At 39.1% G+C, this 13,059-nt stretch overlaps 1 protein-coding gene across 1 annotated transcript in view; it reads left to right on the plus strand.

Moving 5' to 3' along the window:
• Positions 1 to 13,059, plus strand: part of LRBA (LPS responsive beige-like anchor protein) — a 478,343-nt gene that overhangs the window by 15,559 nt on the left and 449,725 nt on the right. The gene's annotated exons all lie outside the window — the stretch shown is intronic.

Genomic DNA, 13,059 nt, shown 5'->3' on the forward strand with positions numbered 1-13,059 from the left:
ATGAACACATCCACAGTGAGTTAAGTAATTCATCTATTTTAACCCTTTGTTGTGTCATAACTGGGACAGAGGAGCCTGGCGGGCTCAGATCTGTGCATTGACAGTCTGCCATATGGGCAGAACGTGGGAATTGTGAAGACCGAACATTTTACTTGGCGCAATGATTGACGTGTGATAGAAGTAGAGGAAGCATTTTAACTGAATAACACTCATTCTTCAGCTCGTAATATTAAAAATATATTGTGCAATGTTGGTAATATTACCATATGAGAGGGCTAATTGAATTGCTGCCAATATGTATTAAAGTGGTATAGCCTGGAAATGTCTGGAAACACCAGCTCTAAAAGATTCTCAGTCCTGTTCCATTAGAAAGTAAACATGTGTTTCTGGTTTTTACCCATCTCTGCCCCCCATCGCTGAGTAATGATAAACCTATTGTGGACCGTATAGTTTTTGTGTATTAGAAATAATGCTGGTCCTGGTCTTTCATACAATATTGAGCCTTTACATAGAAGAAAAGATTCAGAAGTTCAAGGAAAACATCCTCTTCTGTGACCCAATTTCCTTCAACCCGTTTTTTTGTTATCTCATAATGATGTGGGAATCTGTCATTCTCATTGTGAAGTAGTCTAGCACCATCTGTAGTGCCATATGCAAGGCAAAGAACAGAAGAGGAAATTGCTAAAGGCAGCATTGTGTGGCAGGCAGGTTAAAGGAAAACTATGTACTATAATTAAATATATATTTTTATGTGCAATTAAATTAAATAGTTGTTCAGCTACATGCTGTATTTATGTAAACATGAGTTTTCTTACCTTTTTAGTTTCTCTTTTATGTATGACATTGTCTTAAATGTGATTTTAGATTTAGAATAATCCACTTTATTTGAAGCCAATACGACTTGTCCACAGTTCATATAGCCCTATGTTCAGGACTGAACTCATCTGGCTAGAAGCATTTGTGGCCCAGTTCCTCGCGTTGCTCTTGATTACATTACTCCAGCAGGAAATTAATTTTCAGTAGTCGGCACAGCTTTGCGATGCCTCCTGCATCTTAGAACTTGAATATCTTAGAAGACAATCTGTGTAAGTTACTTCATATCAATTGCTGAACATCAGTAAATACTGTAATACCTTCATGATCTGAGCTTTTTTGTTTAGTGTTGAGTTTTTTTTTTTTTTTGTTCTTTAAATAATAAAAAAAAATATTTATCTTTCATGACCTAATAGTCTGAATACTCTTTTTTTATAAGGTTACGTCTAAAGTACTAAAGCCTGCTAATCCTAACGCTCGTCTTGAATACAAGGGGCCTGATTTATTAAGGAACGTAAAGCAAAAAAAAAGCGTAACTTTGAACCTTGGTAAAACCATGTTGTATTGGAGGGGGAAGTAAATTTAAAATGTGAGGACAGATTTGTAATTGGGATAGAGCATGTCCTAGATCAACGTTTAATGTCAGTGTAAAAATAAAGCTATCCAGTATTTGCGTGCTACATGGAAAAAACAGCCAGTATTTAACTTATGTGCAAAACAATAAACTCATTTGCACCCCTTGCATTGTAACATGGTTTTGCTGAGGTTCAAAGTTACTCATTTCTTTGTCCACTCGCATCACTTCCCGCATTGTTTAGGTCTTTTCTTGCATCGGGAAGTTGACTGCTTGCAAAGATGTAAAGTGCCATCTCGAGTTATCTTCTGACTGATAATGATCCTATGTATTTCGATAAGATCACTATCGGGTGTGGTCTTCTTTTTACATACTGGAATATCTGGTCAGTTGCCCAATACCTGCTGCAATATCTCACCATGTATAGCCAACATTATACAGTGAGCAACATGTTTACTAGAACTGCCTCTTCCTTTTCTAAAGGACACGCCTTTTGCTTTCTAGCATACATTTTCACACTTTGTATCCAGTGGTTGAGGAACTCGTAACTGAGTTAACAGATTTTTAATATAAAATTTGGGTGAGAACGATAATGACCTGATTTGTATCAGTTAATGGGATGGAAGTTTTTAAATATCTAGTAAGAAGTAAAAATAACTTTACCTGTCTCCAGAGGAAGTTACTGATTTTCCCGAATCTATTCTTTCACTTCTGCTTCCACATTGTATCCCATTTGTGCAATACCTACTTTTTGGTGCTTGTGAAATAAATCAAGGTGTTAGACAGCATATTTCTAGATCCATACTTGATACGTATTGCTGGAAATTTCCTGCTGCAGCCAAATGGCCCTACTCTAGAAAAGTGCTGTGCCTTGCAGTACCTCTCGGTTCATGTTATAAACTGGGAAAAAGGCTTATAGTGTAGTGTTGCTTAAAAAAAGAAAGGGGGGAAAAAAAAAAGGGCAACCTGAATGCCTCTATTTAAAATATTTATACCTTTCCTGTGTCCGTTCTGCGTCCAGGCCAATAATAATATTTGTTGGTCCCCATACCCCTTGGTAATCTACAAGAGTTGCCATAGGGCAGTATTTGAAAAGTAGAGTGTATAAAGTTCTACAAGACTACTAAACCCTCAAATTAAAACTTTAATCCATGAACCATGAAGGTAAAATACAGTATTCAGTGTTATCCAGACCGGAAGCTCTGTTTTAAAAAGTAATTATCTGTGCTTTTTACAAGCTATCACTTTGTGTTTCCTGTATTTCCTGTGTTAAGGAAGCTCCTGCCTCCTTCTATAGAGGGCAGTTGAGTAAGAGAGAGCATGGTGATTATTTTGTTCATAAATACTCCAGTTACTTTATGTATATTATTCAGCTCTTGATGTATATTAGTACAGACCTGTCATTTCTAGTCCATGTAGCCCTCTAAAATAAACTCCACTATGTCCAAATAAACCAAACCTGTTTAAAAAAACAAACAAACCTATCTAATCTATCTTCAAGTATCCCTATAACTAATATAGAATTGTTGTGTGAGTATTTAATTATACCATATAGTAGTCTGCCGAGCACTGCCGGCCCTCCCCTCTGTCGTCCAGTGCTTGGTAATGGAAATGTTGCACTGCTGGTGTAACTAGAGAACAGCAGTGTTGGCATAAGCTACACTTGGTCATTATGACTTTACTAGCTTGGATAGGAAAACAGACTATATTTAATATAAGATACAGTTCTCTAAATGTCGAATTGGGGGTAGAAGACGGGCTAAATTGTTGTTCCAATTTTTTTTTTTTTGTCTTAAAGAGAATAAGCAATCGATATCGAGAAGGAATTATTGCATCCATAGGCAATAAGAAGGGTACTTGGAGACATCATCTCTCTTTGAATCAAAAAGTGTCTTGTCTTCCTAGGACCGGGAATGAAGCCTAAGGCTTATACTGATCCAGGCTGCACTAGGAACTCCAGTGTTCACCTGCTGTACTTGGGAGCCCAGTGGAAATGCCCTCTGTGTGGTACAAATGTGTGCTGGGCAGAATCTCTACATGGTAGTAAGAGAGAGAACTGGGAGAAATATTCTGTTCTTGTAATGATGGTTTGTTTTTCAGAATACTGAAACTGACTAACTCCCAATTGCATTAGTAAAGTTACTGCACAAAAAAAAAAATCTGTGCTAGAGTGTGTTCAATTACATCTCTACAAAGGTATCATTAAGTTCTATTTTTAATTTGCACTGTTTCTATGACTACTAAATTCTTAGAAATGTGTTTTTACACCATTTCGCATAATTTGTGACCAAAGTAGGGAAGAGATCAGAGCAGTATCTGGTGTACACTGTATGCATTTGTATCTCTACATTTTCAGTCAAATAGTCTGATAACTTGGAAGTGTTCTGAGACTGGCCAGATCAAGGATGCCTGTGCTTCTTGTCTAATCTAATACAATGCCATGTAAGCAACCAATACATCCTTGCACAGATAAAGGACAATTCTCTGTATGCAGAACTAAAATGTTCATATATGAACCATACATACATACACTGTTCAGTGTTAACCTGACATTCTACTAGATCACAGTAAAGTACTACTCCACACTATCACAGACAACTGCAACTCCTCTCACATTTTTTGGTTCGTGTCTTGATGACATCTAATACAGGTCAAACGCTGAGCGAGTCCACTGCCTGCTTGCACACTTTTTTTTTTTTTTTCAGAAACAAACTTTATTGGGAGCTTGCTGACCAGCACGAGTCACTTTTTAAACAGTAAGATCACAAAAGGATTAATGATCATTGCCATAAGGAATAGCCCCTAGGTTTAAGTGAGAATCCTTTATTGCACACAGGTAGATGTAATTATAAATGCAGAGTAGACTGGTTTTATCCTCCCAGAAAGGAGACCTCTTTGCTGCTCTCTCCCAAGGTGTGCTTGTCGAACAGGTACTCGCCCATACCTCAAAGCTCTTCAGGTGGGTCCAAACTGCTTAATAGCCTCTCGCCTTGTCAGAGGCAGCCTTCTGCAGATCCAGAAGGACCACAGCTGTAGAGCTGCCTGCATGGCCTCCAGAGTTAGCCCACTTGTCTAGTTCTGATTTCTTGGTGTTCTGCAACACAATGGGACCCCCACTTTTGTTCTGATATTTCAGCAAGTTAGCATGCTCTCTATCCTTGTGGCACTGCTTCTTGAAGAACTTTGCTATGTAATGAAGGGCAGCATCATAATGGTTGAAGTAAAAAGACATGGAGCTATATGCATCCTACACCTGCCTCTTAATGTTCACCATACGATTGATGCCAGCTTCGCCATAACGGTGGAAATTCTGGCGCACCTGGGACTCCACTTCAGAGTGTTGTGTTTTTTTTTGGTGACACAGAAATCACAAAAAAAGTAGTAACTTGAGGAAGATTTTTTTTTTTTTTTCTTTTAAAAAAATCTTTTTAAAAATAAGAGTGGAAGATTTTTGAGCATGTTCTATACTAAAGAGCTCAGTTGCCTACTTATTTTTAATATCCCCTCCTGGAAATCCAAGGCTAGTGCGGGGTGCTTGGCAATGTGATTTGTGCTGTCGAGCAGCGGAGGCTGGGCCTTGATGATGCTTTTAACTGCCAGTCCGAGAGGACTCTGAAAGTTGAGACACTCCTGGATGTTCCATCACAATAGGAAAGTATGAATCCACCAATCCAAACCCTACACTTCTGCAAACAAAGTCTACCAAGCTGTATGTCTAGTTGTGTCTGCTTGTTTCGGTTTGAGATGTTCCTCCCTCAAAGCAATCACGATAGAGCATGGTGGACATAATTAGTTAAGAAAAGAATCCAGTACTTTTATTACGTACATTATTCAGTTTAATAGAAATCGGCATTTGGCATAGTAATGTCAAATCATGGCTTTAATTGTTCTTTACATTGGGTGAGAAATATTTGAAAAGTTTAAAGACATTACCTACATATAGGTCCAATGGTAATCGCTAAGTAGTGACAGCTGTAGCAAATTTGAGGCGTAAGTTTTATTGGCTGCAATAGTCTTATCTTTGAATTGGGCAAAGATTTTGTACATCTATATTTGGAACATTCAAGAATTAGTAATGTGATGCTGCATATTCACTAAAGAGATATAGCCTCTGTCTGGCTGCATGAAGCAGCAAGTTTGTGGTTGGTTGGTTTGTTATAGTGTAATTTTTATTATATTTTTCTTGTAAATAAACCCCAAAAAAACAAAACAAAGTTACTGTTGTGTGGGGTGAACGTGGTTGTAGTAGACCTTTTATAGCATAACATGATAATACGTGCTTGGATAGAACCTTGCACAGCATAACATAAGATATGAATGAGTGGAAATACAACGCTTTCTTTGCATTTTAACTGTTCTTCAAATGTTCCATAGTGAAGTGATATTTCATACTTGGACAGCTTTTTTTTTTTATTGCAATTCTTTTTATTTTCAGGGACTATACTTTTGTACACTTGGGTTGTTCCCTTTCCCTTGAAAGCATGTTATTATCAGTAGATGCATTCGTATAAATGGATTTCTTTTCCAAATGTGTAAAATTTGTATGTGCCCAATATGTATATATTGCCAACCTCTATCACAGTACAGTCCCTGTTATCTTTCTTTTTCATAAATGAAGCAGTTGCTAATCATGCGGTGCATGATTGGTATCGGTTTCTACATAGAAAAGGAGAAATGTTGGACAATCCTCTGTAACTGAATTTTATAAGGAACACACTGGTTGTGATATGGATTGGACAGAACTGCATAGGTGTGAATATGTAAAAGGGGAGGAGTTTATGATCAGATTGGATTGTACTTAAATAAGTGCAATGAATTGCATAGGACCTGTCCCTGCATGGCCAAAGTGGCAAACGACCAGATCTCTGTTCAATCTGCCTGGAAGTGTGCAGTGGTGGAATTTATTTTGCAATAAACCGCTCAAATAGCCAAGTTTATTGGAATATGCAGCAAGTGCCTCAGCTACAGCTCATTTTATTTCTCTTGGTGCACATTGTACCCCTAAGCTCAAACGCCTCGGTGTCCCTTAAGATGCCCAAATTTCAATATGTTAATTCTGCACTGGTCCCTTCCTCGCATATTCACCTCCTAGAAAAGTGTTTGTGTGCGTACGGTTTTGACTTGGCCAAATCCCCTCTCTCCAGCCTACTGGCACCAAAAATTGCTGAATTTGTAGTCGTGTTCCTGCCCCCCACCCTCCCAGTTTGCAATTACCGTACATTTAAATAGGTGTAAAAACTATTTTCCCAAACTTGTTGTTTTTGTCACACCTCCACCTGCATTTAATGGCCGTCTGTTTAGTCCAGATACATATTGCTAAATTGCTCTTGGGTAAGAACATGTATTCCAATAAAATACACTTATGAGCTATAATTTCTATTCATTGGGTTTCTTTTGAAGTACATTTAGGAGTGTATTTATTTACAGTGAAACTTGTTAGACTATCTGTTGGGCTGCTTATAGTAAGTGATAGAGATGACAAGTAAGAGATGGCCTCTCTGCTTATTGTCATCCAAACAGCTTGAGCTTCCGGCTTCTATTGCATTTGGTATTGTTGGGGCTGTTGCAGTCTTTCCAGCTGAGAACTGCTGATCTTTCACTTGATCCAATTCCCACTGCCAGCTGGGAGCTGCGTGGTTTGTTTCCTTTCATCCCCTGGTGGGGTTGTATCTCTCTCTGTCCGATCTGCTAAAACAAAGCAGCTGCTCACTGATAATAGTTGCTTTCATCTGTTTATTTGACTGCCACAGTACATGACGCCAGGTTCACTGCTGTGGTAATGTACTAGTTCGGATTACAATGATTCAGCACAGAAATCATCTTGTAAAAAAGTCACGCTGAGAAGGAAATGGGATTCTCTTATAAAATGTGTAGAGATTTTTACTACATGCTGTTCTTTATACTTAATGATGTGATCTTACGTTTGACATTCAGTTGGCTTAATAAAGCAAATGTTGTCCTCATCCATGAAAGTTTGAGGGGAGGATTGTGTGAAAGAGTGTGTACTCCTCACACATAACTCACACATAACGTCTCCTCCCATATCGGTGAACGTTGTATACTAGAGCTTGTTTCTTAACTTCTTTACCAAGAAGCCACTCAACTTGTTATGCCCAGTGTTCCCATCCCAGAACAGGAACTTTATGTATTTCTATTTTTTGTGAGTGCACGGCCTATTCCTAGAGCTAGAATGTAACCATTCATGTGTGCCCCAGTTGCCAGACCGAATTTGTACAGGGGTCAACCCCCTGAAATTGTTAGCCATATTTTCTACAGTTTTCATCCCTCTCACCACCGCAATTGCCTTCGGTGTATATGTCACCCCCCACACCCTAGCCACTTCATTTCCTGTCTTGAAATATCACTAGACTGGTCAGGCTGTTAAGAAATGTTAGTTGTGATGTGTGTGTGTTTGTGTCTTTACTAATTTGTGTATAGTTTTCCAAAATGATAAACAGAATATTGCAACAAATGTACATATAGCTCATTTAAGCTATATAACTGGTTTAAAGCGGTTTAACGTGTGCGGTTCTAGCAGACATTAAGCGGTTTGATCAAACCAGGTATCATACTGTAAATAATTTTTCTTCATTGCTTAAAGCTATGGGAACAAGTTTAGTGTCCAGTGCCCTGACTAGATCAGATATTTAATGTTTGCTTTGGGCTTTCCTGGTCTGGACCACAACATTTGATATATCTCTGCATTCCTCCTCTCCATACCAGATAAGTGAGTGTAGTGTGGGGAAAGCATATTGAATTGACTTTATTTCTAGCAAGAAATATAAATATTTGAAATACATTTCTCTTTAATGCTACCTGATATATCATAGTTATATGATTTAAAGATCACATTTAAAATCAGAAGACTCAATTGGTATGCAAAGTGGGAGTGATAAAGAATGGTGACATATTGTATTTAACACTCCATGTTCCACTTATTGAATTAATTTGGGATTGTAGACAAGGTACAGTGTGGTTATTGGGACATCCAGCACCTGCTTCAAAATATCGGCCTAAATGTTGAATTTTGTTTTTATTCCCTAAATGATTAACATGATTTATGTATTAATCCACGTGGTATAGTATTGATTGGATCCTCTGTAATTACCCTACAAACAGCAGTATACATAAAGAACTTGTGTAAAAGTATTACAATCATCCACTAGGTCACTTATGCTAGTATAATATATTTTTCAGAGCCCTGGATTACCCATTTTTATGACAGTGACATTATATAAGTAGCTTTGTTGATGTTTGAAGACCTATGCTTGCATCCAAGGGTTATGGCAGCTCACAGGTTTGCAAATATGTTTTACAATTTATTGAATGGAAAGGAAGTTTTTTATTATTTATTTGTATAGTGCAATCTTATATGCAGAACTATACAGAGAATATGTAGACACTCACTCTCTTTCCCTCTTCCATTTTGTCAGAAGCCAATTAACCCACCAGTATGTTTTTTGACTGTGGTATCAAATCAGAGCACCTGGAGTAAACCCACACAAACACTGGGAGAACGTACAAACTCCATGCAGATTGTCTGACCAGGGCACGATCTCCTTACCCCAGTGCCGTGAGACAACAATGATAAAAGTGCCGCCGTGCTTCCCCAATAATAGTTGATGGTGAAGTGTTTACCACGCAGATAACTTGCCTTGTGTTCTGAGCTGTGCATAAGGATGACTCTGCCATGTGGCAAGTATGGTTAATGTACTGTCTGCTCCCAGTGCAGCAAATGCAACAACAAAAAAAAATGTGCCTGCAATCTGTCCGCTGTAAAACTATTACTATACATATAAGAAGAAAAACAAATCTGGAGGGGAAAATATAGTTTAATGGTGAAAAAAAAATGGTTCTCTAGCATTTCAATCTACAATCAGTGTTGTGAAGCACTGTTATGAATGTGAAAGATGGCCATGCCGTGAATTCTGCCATGTTTTTTATATGTGTGATACACACACACACACACACACACACACGGGCAAAACTGGTATGTAAAGCCATCCTGAGGCCCTCCCAAGCAGCTTGTCTGGTCAGGCTTTCTTGAGAAGCTCTGTCAGCAGAGTAGCCTGAGTGGCAAAGTTCTCTATGAACTGGCGGTAGTATCCTACAAAGCCGAGAAATATTCTCAACTGGGTTTTTCTCTCTGGCTTGGACCAGTTCTTTACGGCTTCCACCTTTTTGACTTGGGGATTGACCTTTCCTTGTCCAACAATATAACCCATGTGTTTTGCCTCTGGCATAGCCAATGCACATTTTTCGTGATTGGCCGTAAGGCGATGTCCCCTCAAAGACTCCAACACAGCCTCCGCTTTGGGAAAATGTGATTCCATATCCTGATAATAGATGACTGTCCTTCAAATACACAGTAGTATATCACCTATGTGGCTTTAAGAGCTTGTCCATAGCCCCTTGGAATGTGGCTGGTGTTCTGGGTAGGCTAAAAGGCCATACCTTCTACTGAAATAAGTCCTTTGGTGCAGAGAACGCTGTTTTGGGTATTTGTCAATTACCGCTTGTGAGGGCTAAAGTAGTCAGATGCTCAACTCTGGCTAAGTTCTCTACTAGTTCATATATTTGTGTCATAGGATAAGTATCAAACTGGGAAACCTTATATAACTTTCTAAGCCTTAGCAATAGTGCATCGTCCCATTGGGCTTCAGGACCAACACAATTGGACTATTCCATTTGCTGGTGGATTCTTCCACAGCGCCCAGTTGAACCATGTTTTCAACTGCTCTCTGCAATGCAGCTCCTCTTGTCACGGATTTACGGTAGGGCCCTTGTTTTATAACTACCCCAGGAGGTGTGATTAGATAATGCTCTATCAGAGTGGTACGCCCAGGGATAGGAGAAAAGACATCCCTGTTTCGAGCCACCATTTCTGCCACCTCTTGCTTTTGAGGCGATGTCAAGGAGGTCTCAATGGGTACTTTAGTCTTCTGCCTAAATAGAGGCATTGAAGACATATGACTTTCCTCATGCCAAGGTTTTGGTGAATTGACATCATTTGTTCTTCCTGCCTTCTACCTAACTTGAGGACCCCCTATAGTTCACTGGGCCAACTGCCTCTATGCCCTCATAAGGTCCCTGTTAGTGTGCAAAGATCTTAATTTCCTTTGTGGTGACAAGAACTGAAACTTTGTCACCTGGGTTGAGTGAATGGACTACTGCCTGAGTGTCATAATGACTATTCTGATGCTCCTGGTCAGAATGTTGGGCAGAGTGAATCATCCCTCTATACAGTTGTGGAACACACTGAATTACATTTGGCTCCTTGGGTTCTTGTTGTTCCCAACCTTCCTTGAGGATGTCTAAAATGCCCCTAGTGTCATCCATGCAAGAGCTCAAATGGACTAAACCCCGTTGAAGCTTGTGGTACTTTCTGTACCGCAAACATTATAAAAGGGAGGAGTTCTTTCTTAAAGCCACCGCCCATCTAATCATTTGTAAAAACAATATATTTACTGGTGTGTCAGCACAGATGACCGGCAGCTGCCCTCTGTTTTCTGGCTTTTGTCCCATGTAAGCCAAATTTCAAATGTATACAAAAAGCGTTGAAACCAGAGATGGCGCTGCCGAACTCAAAATCTCATTAAATCTGTCTGTGTACAGCAATAAAACTGACATAACTGAATATTAAAAATTAAACCGGTGATGTGTGTATTATGAAGTCCACATACAATACAGTTCCTAAAAAATCCAAAAATTGTCTACAGCAGTGGTTCCCAAACCTTTGCAGTTCGCGGCACCCTAAGAGTCTCCATAATTTTTTCAAGGCAGCCCTCCAAAATAATTATCAAGTGTTTTTTTTTTATAAGTAGTCAAAAAAACATAATAAGTATTTAGGTCAGGACAGAAATACTTACTTAGTTGTATGCAAAAATAATACACATAAATCCAAGGGAAAAGAATATTTTTATATATATTTTTTTCAATTATATTTCTGTCAAAGAATAATTTACAGCTAACACACTGTGCCCCCTGCATCCACACACACTGTGCCCCCTGCATCCACACACACTGTGCCCCCTGCATCCACACACACTGTGCCCCCTGCATCCACACACACTGTGCCCCCTGCATCCACACACACTGTGCCCCCTGCATCCACACACACTGTGCCCCCTCTGCAGCCGCGCTCTGCCCCCTCTGTATCCCGCCGTGGACAGGAAAAAGAAGAAAAAAAGAAAAAAGAAAAACTTACCAATCCTGCAGTGCCCTGGACCCAGCATTCTCTCTCCTGCCACTTCTCACTGAATATGTCAGGCGTGATAATGTCACGCCCGGCATTCAGTGAGAAGCGAGGAGGATGCTGGGTCCCGGGCGCCGCCGGATTGGTAAGTTTTAATTTTCATGTTGTTTTCTTCTTCTTCCTGTCCACGGCACCCCTGTGACAGCGCCGCGGCGCACAGTTTGGGAACCTAGGGTCTACAGTGTATAGCTTTTTCCCCCCCCCCCCCCCCCCCCAAATAAATATATATATATATATATATATATATATATATATATACACACACACACACACACACACACACACACACACACACACACACACACACACACACACACCATGACGGTGTTACACTGTATGCAAAAGTGAATCTCATAAAAATCATATGACATTTTTCACTTAAGATGGTGAACGAGAAACCTCTAACCACGTGAAATTTCCACACCCCTTAGGTGATTCCACTCACAAGGTATGAGATGCAACACAGCGTTGCGTTCCATATCATAGGCATTGCTTCCCGAGTCTCTAAAACATTCGAGATCTGGGGGGAAATATATCAAGCTGCGCGTTTCCGGTGGTATTAAAAGTGGAGATGTTGCCGATGGCTACAATCTGATTGGTTGCTATCATTTTGTACAATCAGATTGGTTGCAAATCGGAGTCTAGCTATCGTTTTGTAGAATGTACAAATTGATAGCAACCAATCAGATTCTAGCTATCGGCAACATCTCCGTTTTTCAGACCCACCGGAAACTCGCAGCTTGAAACATTACCCCCCAGATCTCTAATGTTTTAGAGGTTTGCAATGTGTCCATTTTTCGTATTGGATTCTAAGCATATTCATTGTGATAATTCTCCATTTCTATATGGAGGTTGTGGAGCACACCAGGGGATTTATTTGTGATGCAACGCCAAGGATTATTCCCATATGAGTTGTTGTGCATATTGTACACTAACTACAATTGGTTTCCTATTTTGCCTGTAGTAATTCCAGATATTCATTTGCTCAGTATAAAACAGTGACTCTTAATCTTTTTGACAGCCTGCACCCTTTTGATTCTCAAAATATTTTCGTGCATCCCCTTGAAAAAAAATTCATATTTTTAGGTCCATAACATAAATGTATTGCAAGATACTTTTAGATACATTTATTACAATTTAGACATATACTAATTTCTCAATGGCTATTTTGTTGTTGCTTATTAATAACAATATTCTTGAAGTGGAGTACGTCTTTTTTTAATTATTTTTTAGTCACACAGGCCATCACTACTTAGAGTCCTCTGAATACTTAGTTGTATGCAAAAATAATACACATAAATCCAAGGGAAAAGAATATTTTTATATATATTTTTTTTCATATAAACTTTTGAAGATTATATACTATCAGACTTATGTACTATTTAAAATATTCATGTATTAGAGTGACAATATTACA

Source organism: Mixophyes fleayi, chromosome 1 (genome assembly GCF_038048845.1).
Source record: "Mixophyes fleayi isolate aMixFle1 chromosome 1, aMixFle1.hap1, whole genome shotgun sequence".
In the NCBI taxonomy this organism is placed as follows: domain Eukaryota; kingdom Metazoa; phylum Chordata; class Amphibia; order Anura; family Limnodynastidae; genus Mixophyes; species Mixophyes fleayi.